This window comes from Eublepharis macularius, chromosome 19, assembly GCF_028583425.1.
Source record: "Eublepharis macularius isolate TG4126 chromosome 19, MPM_Emac_v1.0, whole genome shotgun sequence".
NCBI classification, from domain to species: Eukaryota; Metazoa; Chordata; class Lepidosauria; order Squamata; family Eublepharidae; genus Eublepharis; species Eublepharis macularius.
The window spans coordinates 14129874-14140940 of record NC_072808.1 but is presented as its reverse complement, the minus strand read 5'-3'; the positions used below and the strand labels follow the sequence as shown (position 1 = coordinate 14140940).

General features: G+C 46.6%; 1 long non-coding RNA gene across 2 annotated transcripts; it reads left to right on the top strand.

Moving 5' to 3' along the window:
• The first annotated feature begins 1326 nt into the window (after positions 1–1326).
• On the top strand, positions 1327–6531 carry LOC129346308 (uncharacterized). 2 transcript variants are annotated; one of them, XR_008598751.1, is made up of 4 exons: positions 1327–1406; positions 3677–3717; positions 5546–5608; positions 5774–6531. It is a non-coding gene; the product is annotated as an uncharacterized LOC129346308 (long non-coding RNA). The 2 variants fall into 2 exon arrangements; XR_008598750.1 differs by lacking the exons at positions 1327–1406; positions 3677–3717 and having other exon boundaries at positions 5425–5608.
• Positions 6532–11067: the final 4536 nt, after the last annotated feature.

Here is an 11067-nt window from a genome sequence, read left to right as displayed (position 1 = left end):
TGCCCTCTGCACCAGTGGCACGGAGGGCAATCTAAACTCCCCTCTGTCTGGAGATCAGGGGGCGGGGCCACTGGCCATGTGACCATTTTCAAGAGGTGCTGGAACTCCATTCCACCACATTCCAGCTGAAAAAAAGCCCTGATTCTATTAATCTTGTAACCTGCCCTGAGCCCACTTGCAGGGAGGAAGGGTTAAAAATTGAATAAACTAAACTAAGTGTAGTGTGTGTCAAGAAGAAGCAAGTATGGACTTTTTGAGATCGGAGAGCAGAAGTTGACTTTGTAATGCAAGGTCTCTTGGTCTCTGCATATCTGATCTGGGGTAATGGCTCTGTTGCCTTGCAGGAATTCCCCTTCGTCTCCACCTGTGCCCTGCTTCTGTATTTTTAGACGAAGCAAATATTGCAAAATGCCATTCGACTCCAGGGCTCTCTCCTCCACAGGGAACCACACCCAGCTAATAATATTGCTTGCTCCTTCTCATGCATTGGGTCTGTGAGAGGAGGAACTATGGCATGTCAACAGTTGATTCAGTTTGGCAGAGTTTCCCAAGCAACAGGAATGGCATTTCTTTCATCAACTATGTACCAAGAAGTTTGCATGGACATTTCCTGGTCCTTAGGAGAAGGGGAAAACCTCTGTCTTGTCTTGTTGGGACAAATGCCAAACTTGAACAATGCACAATTTAAATGCTGCATAACTCATTTTCCCAGGCATGGCTTTTGCAGTGTTCTGGCATAAAAGTGGCATGTCATAAATAAACAGGGATGCTGACAAGTTAGTCTTTGGCTCAGGCTGCTGTGTTTCGAAAGGCAAAGATGTGATATCAAACACTGCTGTGGTTTGTGATGCGGGGTTTCTTCCTCTCCCCCCCTCCCTCCCTCTCTGGGGATTTTGATGTGGGCTAATAATAATAATGATTGATGACTGATGATGATGTGTCAATCAAGGTGTATTTATTACATCTTGATCGACACCTTGAATACAATACACCAGACGTGTATTCAAAGAAAGTTCATGAAATCCAGCAATATTGCATTGTGGAGTTTGTTCCTGTGTATTTGTTAAACAAGTGGTTTGTACTTGTGCCTATGTATTTGTTCAAGAAGTGGGAATGTGTCTGATGGTGGCTGCAAGACTACTGTATGCTCAACACTGGAGACAGAGCTACCAGAAATTCAAGACTGGATTCAGAAATGGTTGCACATGGCGGAAATGGACAAATTAACAAGGAAACTGAGTGTCATGGGCTGGGCCAGCCCAAGCAGGGTGGTTCAAGTCCAAACCTTAAAGCCAAAGTCAAAGGGGAGTTCCAAGAGCAAAAGCCAAGTCAAACCGGTGGTCAGAGCACGAGATAAAGCCAGGAGTGAGTCCAGAGTCCAAAAGCAAGGTCAGGCACAGTCCAAGGTCAGTCACCGATAGTGTCAGGTCCAAAAGCAGGCACGGGCAAGGTTCACGAAACACGGAGTGGTTGCAAGCAGTAGACAAGTTGCTTCCACGCCCAGCAGTTCCTCCAGACTGGCTCTTATAGCCAGGCGTGGTTTTCAGCCAGCTGCTGGGGCTCTATCCTGTCACTACTCATCATCACTCTCCAGCAGCTGGCGTTGGCTTAAGAGGCGAGCACTGCGCCGTCTCTCCAGCAGTTCCAGTCTCTGGCGCTGCCTGCGGCGTTCCTTGGGCGTGGGTGAACCTGGGGGGGTGGAGGCTCTTGGCTGCGCTGCACCTGTAGAAGTCCCTGGCTGAGCTTCCTCTGTAGTATTGGAGCTTGAGGGTGCTGGTGCCTCAGCTGCTGGCTGTAAGCTCTGATCAGCCAGCAGCTGTTGCTCCTGATTGCTGGCTTCTGCTGAATCAGGGCTAGGGCTGGCTACACAGGGCTCCTCTTCTCCAGAGGAGTCCTGGCTGGCTACACGAGGCTCCTCTCCTCCAGAGGAGACCTCACTCTCAGACTGGGCCATGACACTGAGAGAATGAGATCCAAGGGAATTTGTGGATGATTGGGGTAAATTTAAAAAATATTTAGAAAAGAAATGGGACGTGAAAGATCAGTTGTGGTCTCTTGAAAACTATTGAGAGATTTAGAAATATAAGATAAAGCTTTGCCATAAACAATAGGGGGAAAAGCAACTTAGACTAGAAATAGTTATTAGGGGTAAAGGAGTCAATAAGGGGAAAGGGGAGGGGGTGGGTGGGATAACATATATTAAGAAAAGGGGTATATTTGTTGTAAAATGTTTGCGAAATGTATGTAAACCCATCCAATAAAAAAATCTTTTAAAAAAATAATAAAAAAAGAAGTGGAAATGTGTCAGCCCCTCCTGGGGTTGTGAGAAGCCTCCAAAGAGTTGTTTTTTGGTGTGTGTGTGTGTGGGGGGGAGGCCAACGGTCACCAAAGGACACCATTGCACCGACTAGCACCTCAGTAGGGATCACTCATTTTGGTAATCCCTTAGATGTTTCATGGTGTTCACCAGCATACCTAACTCTCTTCTGCTAACACACAGCTACTTGTGAGTAGGGCCATCTAGCTTGGGTGAGTGGGTGTTAAGTCATCCTGAAGGGCGGTATGTAAATAAAATGTTGTTGCTGTTATTGTTGTTGTTGTTATTATTATTACCTTGATCTGGTCAATTTGACTCCTCCCCCACCAATGGTTTGATCGCCTTAATTGATTCAAACTGACGAAACCTTGCTAACTGTCCTCAACAAAACGCTTCATTGTTGCCAGGGCACTAGATGGCCAGAGAGGGTGCAGTACCAGAGCTGGGCTGTTGGCCTGTTGCGCAACCAAGCGCCACCCGCACCCAAGGCACAGGGCCTGCTTACATCACCGCTGGCCATTTGTGACCTTTTGCTCTGTCCCTTTAAGGGATCTGAGGGCAGCAGCTGCTTTGACACAGCTGTCAGGGACTGGAAAATTATACCCCTTCCTATCTAGGATTATTAACTTCCAAGCTGTCCCGAATCGCTTCTGCTTGACCCAGAAACTATGCTGGCAGCTCCTCTGGGGCTACAGGAAGTGGTTGGCCACAGTTTGACCCATCTGAGATCAGAGATGGACTCAATAAGGCAGGCAGAAAATAGCCTGGCATCTCCATTGGAAAATACTCCATTACCTCATCAAGGTCTCTGTCATTCCCACACATCACAATCTGGAACCTTGAGACCTGTTTGACAGTTGGGCTCAGCCAGACAGGCTCTGGGGATTGTGCTGATGAGACCGTGAATCCCAGACGGTTAGCCTGTTAGTTTTCATTATTTTGTGGATTGGGGGATCTGAAATGAGAGATTGAGCCTCCTTAACCTGCTCATTTTGGCATCAGGCTGACAAATAAAGCGTCAGGGAGCCCGGGCCCTCTTGGCTTCTCTGGTGGTCAGCCTGAATAGATAGATGGGTTTTAAATTCTGCTTGCCCCCTCCGTTCAAATCATTTCTTCTCATTCCCTTTGAGAATCGCCTATTGAAAAAGAAACGATCTCAGTAAATGGGACAGCTCACTGGAAACCAATAAAAGAAGTCCAGATGTGGAATTTTAAAAAACAGAGAAGACAGAAGGGGGTGGAGGTGACAGTTTTGTAGAGATGGCAAGAAAGAGAAAAAGGAAAGGTCTGGACGGAGGTATAAGTGTTAGAACATTGTCAACATTCCTGATTCTGAGTGTTGTTTCTGTTCTTTTTTAGGTATGAGCGTTCCTAACAGAAAACACCTCACCTAGTGGCAGGTATGTTTCTATCTCTTTCCCCCACACCCAAAGGAAGCTTGCCCTGTGGCAGCAGAATTTCCCTCTTTGCTCCCAAGATGGAGCTCACCTCGTGGAAAGGAGGCTTCTCTCTTTGCCCCCTGACAGGAAGCTTACCAGGTGGCATTTTGGTTTCTTTGTCCTCACAAAAGGAAGCTCACCTAGTGGCAGGTATGTTTCTATCTCTTTCCCCCACACCCAAAGGGAGCTTGCCCTGTGGCAGCAGAATTTCCCTCTTTGCTCCCAAGATGGAGCTCCCCTCATGGAAAGGAGGCTTCTCTCTTTGCCCCCTGACAGGAAGCTTACCTGGTGGCATTTTGGTTTCTTTGTCCTCACAAAAGGAAGCTCACCTAGTGGCAGGTATGTTTCTATCTCTTTCCCCCACACCCAAAGGAAGCTTGCCCTGTGGCAGCTGAATTTCCCTCTTTGCTCCCAAGATGGAGCTCACCTCGTGGAAGGGAGGCTTATCTCTTTGCCCCCTGACAGGAAGCTTACCAGGTGGCATTTTGGTTTCTTTGTCCTCACAAAAGGATGCTCACCTAGTGGCAGGTATGTTTCTATCTCTTTCCCCCACACCCAAAGGAAGCTTGCCCTGTGGCAGCTGAATTTCCCTCTTTGCTCCCAAGATGGAGCTCACCTCGTGGAAGGGAGGTTTCTCTCTTTGCCCCCTGACAGGAAGCTCATCAGGTGGCAGTTTGGTTTCTTCATCCTCACAAAAGGGAGCTCACCTGGGGGCAGGTAAGTTTCTATCTCTCCCCCACACCCAAACGGAGCTCGCCCAGTGGCACCTGAATTTCCCTCTTTGCTCCCAAGATGGAGCACACCTCATGGAAGGGAGATTTCTATCTTTGCCCCCTGACAGGATGTTTACCAATGGCATTTTGGTTTCTTTGTCCTCATGAAAGGGAGGTCACCTGGCGGCAGGTATGTTTCTTTCTCTTTCCCCCACACCCAAAGGGAGCTTGCCCAGTGGCAGCTGAATTTCCCTCTTTGCTCCCAAGATGGAGCTCAATTTGTGGAAGCGAGGTTTCTCTATCTTTGCTCCCTGACAGAAAGCTCATCAAGTGGCACCTTGGTTTATTTGTCCTCACAAAAGGGAGCTCACCTGGTGTCAGGTAAGTTTCTATCTCTTTCCCCCACACCCAAAGGGAGCTTGCCCTGTGGCAGCAGAATATCCCTCTTTGCTCCCAAGATGGAGCTCCCCTCGTGGAAGGGAGGTTTTTCTCTTTGCCCCCTGACAGGAAGCTTACCAGGTGGCATTTTGGTTTCTTTGTCCTCACAAAAGGATGTTCACCTAGTGGCAGGTATGTTTCTATCTCTTTCCCCCACACCCAAAGGAAGCTTGCCCTGAGGCAGCTGAATTTCCCTCTTTGCTCCCAAGATGGAGCTCCCCACGTGGAAGGGAGGTTTCTCTCTTTGCCCCCTGACAGGAAGCTTACCTGGTGGCATTTTGGTTTCTTTGTCCTCACAAAAGGGAGCTCACCTGGTGTCAGGTAAGTTTCTATCTCTTTCCCCCACACCCAAAGGGAGCTTGCCCTGTGGCAGCAGAATTTCCCTCTTTGCTTCCAAGATGGAGCTCCCCTCGTGGAAGGGAGGTTTCTCTCTTTGCCCCCTGACAGGAAGCTTACCAGGTGGCATTTTGGTTTCTTTGTCCTCACAAAAGGAAGCTCACCTAGTGGCAGGTATGTTTCTTTCTCTTTCCCCCACACCCAAAGCTAGCTTTCCCAGTGGCAGCTGAATTTCCCTCTTTGCTCCCAAGATGGAGCTCACTTTGTGGAAGTGAGGTTTCTCTCTCTTTGCTCCTTGACAGGAAGCTCATCAAGTGGCACCTTGGTTTATTTGTCCTCACAAAAGGGAGCTCACCTGGTGTCAAGTAAGTTTCTATGTCTTTCCCCCACACCCAAAGGGAGCTTGCCCTGTGGCAGCAGAATTTCCCTCTTTGCTCCCAAGACGGAGCTCCCCTTGTGGAAGGGAGGTTTCTCTCTTTGCCCCCTGACAGGAAGCTTACCAGGTGGCATTTTGGTTTCTTTGTCCTCAGAAAGCGGAGCTCACCTGGTGGAAGGTAGGTTTCTATCTCTCTCTCCCACACCCAAAGGGAACTGGCCCAGTGCCAGCTCACTTTCTCTACTTTCCCACCAGAAAGAGAGCTCGTCCAGTGGCAGATAGGTTTCTCCACCAAAATGGAGTTAGCCTGGATGTAGCTCAGTTTCTTTTGTGCACCCCAAAGGGAGCTCACCTAGGTCCATGTAAGTCCCCCCCACCCACCCAAAGAGAGCTCATTTTCTTCTCTCCCACCAAAAGGGATATCATGGCTGCTTGGTTTCTCTCTCCAATGCAAGCTCTTCTGGTGGCAAGTAAGATTCTCTCTCCCACTTGCTTACCAAAAGGGAGCTCGTTTACTAACAGGTAATCTTTCCATACTCAGTAGGTTTTCTTTTTCAGGTTAGAATAGGGAATCACGAACAACTGCTCTGGGCAAATGCTGGTCGCTGGTTGACGGGGCCAGGAAGGAATTTTTTCCCTTGGAGGGCTAATTGGCTCTTGTCCCACCGGGGTTTTTTTGCCTTCCTCGGAGCACTTTTGTTCTAGATTTAGGGATTTTGTGATGGCAAAGAAGACATCACAGAATTATTTCCTTGGACTGCAGCGGCCGGAGTCCAAAGGGCTGCTGTGTTCTCCTGAATGGAAAAGAAGGTGGAAATTTAAAATCAAATTTTATTTTAGACTTCCACCTTTTTTCCATCCAATAACCAATATTATCATTTAATAATAATAATAAAAGCGAATTCCCTCTGATTCCATGTGTCTTTGTCTTCTGTTTTAAGTAAATCATAATAACTGATGGGAAGTTTTCTAATAAATATTCCGTTCATTCCTACGTCTGTGTTCTTTTATTCAGCAGTAATAATGGTAAAGACATAAAACATAAATAAGAATTATTTGCCTTTCCATATATCTGTGTCTTATTTCAATGCCATTAAAATGTTACAGGGGCACATTTTCAATGGATTTCTTTGGGGAGGGGAAATTGCAAGCAAAATAATCAGCAGAATTACATTTTAGATTGACTCATGTTAGAGGGGTTGAAGGGTGTAACTCTGCTTATCATTTTCAGTTTTTAAATTTACGTTATATATAGTCCACCTTTCTCATTGAGACTCAAGGCAGATTTACATTATAAGCCAAGGCTTGGACATTCAGTAAGAAATTCAATAGGGTAAAAATAGCAGAGATTTGAAAACAAGCCGAAAAAGTGATACAAAGCCAAAAAAAACGCTGAAAGAGAACAAACAATTGATAAGACATGCAAAACAACACTGAACTATCCATTAGCAGTATACCTACAGCAACAGACAATACACAGCAGTATAAACTACAGTCCCAATCCCTTTTAACAATGCCTCTCTCTTGAACCAATTCCTTACAGCATAGCTCTGTAAGAAATCCCTCTTGAATAATTTGTTTTTGCGCAGTTTGTGGAAAGCCAGGATCGTGGGAGCTTTTGTGTCCTCTTCAGGCAGGCCGTTCCATAAGATGAGGATGACTGCAAAGAATACACAGGCATTGGTAGCTGTTGATTTTGGCCAATTTTTTGGATTGCTCAAATCACACTAAAATGAAATTCCAGATTTTTAAAAGTCCCTAATGTTGCTGGGGATTTCTTCGAGTTTCCTGGGATAAAATCCCCTGGTGGAGGGGAACCAGCCTTTTAAATTTAAAATTAAAACTTTTGACATCTATTGGATTGTTTCTCAGCTCCAACAAAACGAATTTCCCATCTTGATAAATGAGTTTGGGGATGCAGGCACAAACTGAAGGGCACTGGGAACTATTTTGAAAAACTTTGGAACTTATATGGAAGAACTGCAGCTTTCTGACATGATGCCTACAGAACTGCAAAAGACGGCATTACTTGGAACAGCGTACATATTGCACCAATCCCTGGCTGATACTTAGGTCTCTGGTGGAAAGTTGTATCAGCTTAGCAAGGCCAATCAATGATAACATGCGATCTTTATTTATTATTGTGTTGCGTGTAACTCAAATAACAACAATAATCTGTGCTTATATACCGCTGTTCTAGACAGATTAGAGCATCACCCAGAGTGGTGAACAAGTTAGTGTTATTATTATCCCCGCGATGCAGCTGGGGAGCTGGAGCTGAGAGGAGGGGCTTACCCAAGGCCACCTACTGAGCTCATGGCAGTAGTGGGATTCGAGCCAGTAGAGTGCTAATTCGCAGCAAACCACTTAACCACTGTGGATAGAGGATTTGTTGCCTTTCAGGAGAACCTCTTTGCCCCCACCTGTGCTCCACCTGTATATTTGTAAAGCAAATATTATGAAGGTACCCTATCCCTTTTGTGCTGCCTCATCTACAGGAAACCAAATGCCCTCAAAACAGTGGGCAAGATCCTGTGATGTAGAGAGGCTGCTCATCCACTAGGGGTGCCAGAGGTTTAGGGAGGGGCACGAGGGGGCTACGGGCTGCCCCAGAGGTCCAGATGCAGGGCAAAGAGGGAACTGAACCAGCACTCCTCCTATGCCTATCTACCATGCCTACTCAAAAATAAGCCCTGCTATGTTCAGTGGAATTTACTCTCAGGTAAGCGTGCTTAGGATTGCAGACCTTGAAGTGAGCCAATTGTTTCCTCAGGTTTGTGTATGTATGTTGAGTGTGTGTGTGTGTGTGTGTGTAAAGTGCCATCAAGTCACAACTGACTTATGGCGACCCCTGCTGGGGCTGTCAAGACAAGTGAGAAGCAGAGGTGGTCTGCCATCGCCTTCCTCTGCAGAGTCTTCCTTGGTGGGTTCCCATCCAAGTACTGCCGCTGCGTAGCTTCCAGGATCAGAGGAGAGTGAGCTACACCATGCCACCTCCCCTCTATGTTGAACGAGGGGCCACAAAAATAATGGTTTGCCCTGAGCACCAAAAATCCTTGGGCCCTTGGGCGAGCAAATCTTGCGTGATATCACGCAAATCTCGTGTGAGAAAACGTGATTTTTCGCATTTGTAACGCGATGTTCCATGTCCTGGGAGGCAGTGTGAAAGGGGCCTTGGTCTAGCTCCAGTAATGTAGCATGAGTTGTCCTCCAAATTTTTTTGGGGGGTGGGGGGAGAATGGTTTTTTGTGCAAACCTAGGGCTTGCTTCAGATGTCTACCAGTCTCTACTTGGCTCCAGTGTGTTGATGTCCACACTGAGGACTAGTTTTAGCATTACATATATGATGCTATTAAAGCTTTGAGTTTGGCTATTCATTTCTTCTTTTGTTTCTGGTGACTTGAATGAGAAATGCTTTTCCTGTCTGTGCCTTCCGTGTCCACCTCCAATAACTTTCTCAGGGACAGTTCTCAGTCTCTGGCAGGCAGGAGTAAACACTCCTATTCTATAGGCCTTTTTTGCTTGCTGAGCACATGCAGTGAGGTATTTAGCAACCTAAGAAGTGGGTTAGAAGTGGTATGGCTTAGTGGGCATAAATAATAATAATAGCCATTGCACATTCTTAATTTTGATCTTTTGCACATTATTAATTTTGATTAATTTTGGATAAATATATGGAGCAGAGGTCCATCAGTGGCTATTAGCCACAAGGTATAGACGGAACTCTCTGTCTAGGACGGTGATGCTCTGTATTCTTGGTGTTTGAGGGGCAATCAGTGGGAGGGCTTCTAGTGTCCCTTCCCCACTGGCAGACCTCCTGTGGACACCTGTTTTTTTGGCCACTGTGTGACACAGAGTGTTGGACTGGAAGGGCCATTGGCCTGATCCAACATGGCTTCTCTTATGTTCTTATGTTCTATCTCTGTCAGGAGGTCAGAGGGATGGGTCAGGATGGAAAGGCACACGACAGCCTGATTAAAATTATTTTAAATTCCCCGTAGCATTTCAATCATGTCTAATAATAGACATGAAATAAGGAAGAAATGTTTTGTATCCATCCAGAAGAATTTCCCCTCCAAATTGACTTTCTTAAAAAATGTTCTGTATGCAGAAGCCTCCAGATTCAACCCTCTCCATCTCGGTGTGAAAGCCCTTCTTCTACCTGAGACCCCAGAGGGAGAAAGCCCACAGGCCAGGCCTCCAAAGAAAGTTCATGAAATCCAACAATATTGCCTTGTGGAGTTTGTTCCTGTGTATTTGTTAAAGAAGTGATGTGTACTTGTGCCTATGTATTTGTTAAAGAAGTGGAAATGTGTCAGCCCCTCCTGGGGTTGTGAGAAGCCTCCAAAGAGTTGTTTTTTGGTGTGTGTGTGTGTGGGGGGGAGGCCAACGGTCACCAAAGGACACCATTGCACCGACTAGCACCTCAGTAGGGATCACTCATTTTGGTAATCCCTTAGATGTGTCATGGTGTTCACCAGCATACCTAACTCTCTTCTGCTAACACACAGCTACTTGTGAGTAGGGCCATCTAGCTTGGGTGAGTGGGTGTTAAGTCATCCTGAAGGGTGGTATATAAATAAAATGTTGTTGTGGCAGTTATTGTTGTTGTTGTTATTATTACTATCTTGATTTGGTCAATTTGACTCCTCCCCCACCAATGGTTTGATCGCCTTAATTGATTCAAACTGACGAAACCTTGCTAACTGTCCTCAACAAAACGCTTCATCCTTGCCAGGGCACTAGATGGCCAGAGAGGGTGCAGTACCAGAGCTGGGCTGTCGGCCTGCTGAGCACCCAAGCGCCACCCGCACCCAAGGCACAGGGCCTGCTTACATCATCGCTGGCCATTTGTGACCTTTTGCTCTGTCCCTTTAAGGGATCTGAGGGCAGCAGCTGCTTTGACACAGCTGTCAGGGACTGGAAAATTATACCCCTTCCTATCTAGGATTATTAACTTCCAAGCTGTCCCGAATCGCTTCTGCTTGACCCAGAAACTATGCTGGCAGCTCCTCTGGGGCTACAGGAAGTGGTTGGCCACAGTTTGACCCATCTGAGATCAGAGATGGACTCAATAAGGCAGGCAGAAAATAGCCTGGCATCTCCATTGGAAAATACTCCATTACCTCATCAAGGTCTCTGTCATTCCCACACATCACAATCTGGAACCTTGAGACCTGTTTGACAGTTGGGCTCAGCCAGACAGGCTCTGGGGATTGTGCTGATGAGACCGTGAATCCCAGATGGTTAGCCTGTTAGTTTTCATTATTTTGTGGATTGGGGGATCTGAAATGAGAGATTGAGCCTCCTTAACCTGCTCATTTTGGCATCAGGCTGACAAATAAAGCGTCAGGGAGCCCGGGCCCTCTTGGCTTCTCTGGTGGTCAGCCTGAATAGATAGATGGGTTTTAAATTCTGCTTGCCCCCTCCGTTCAAATCATTTCTTCT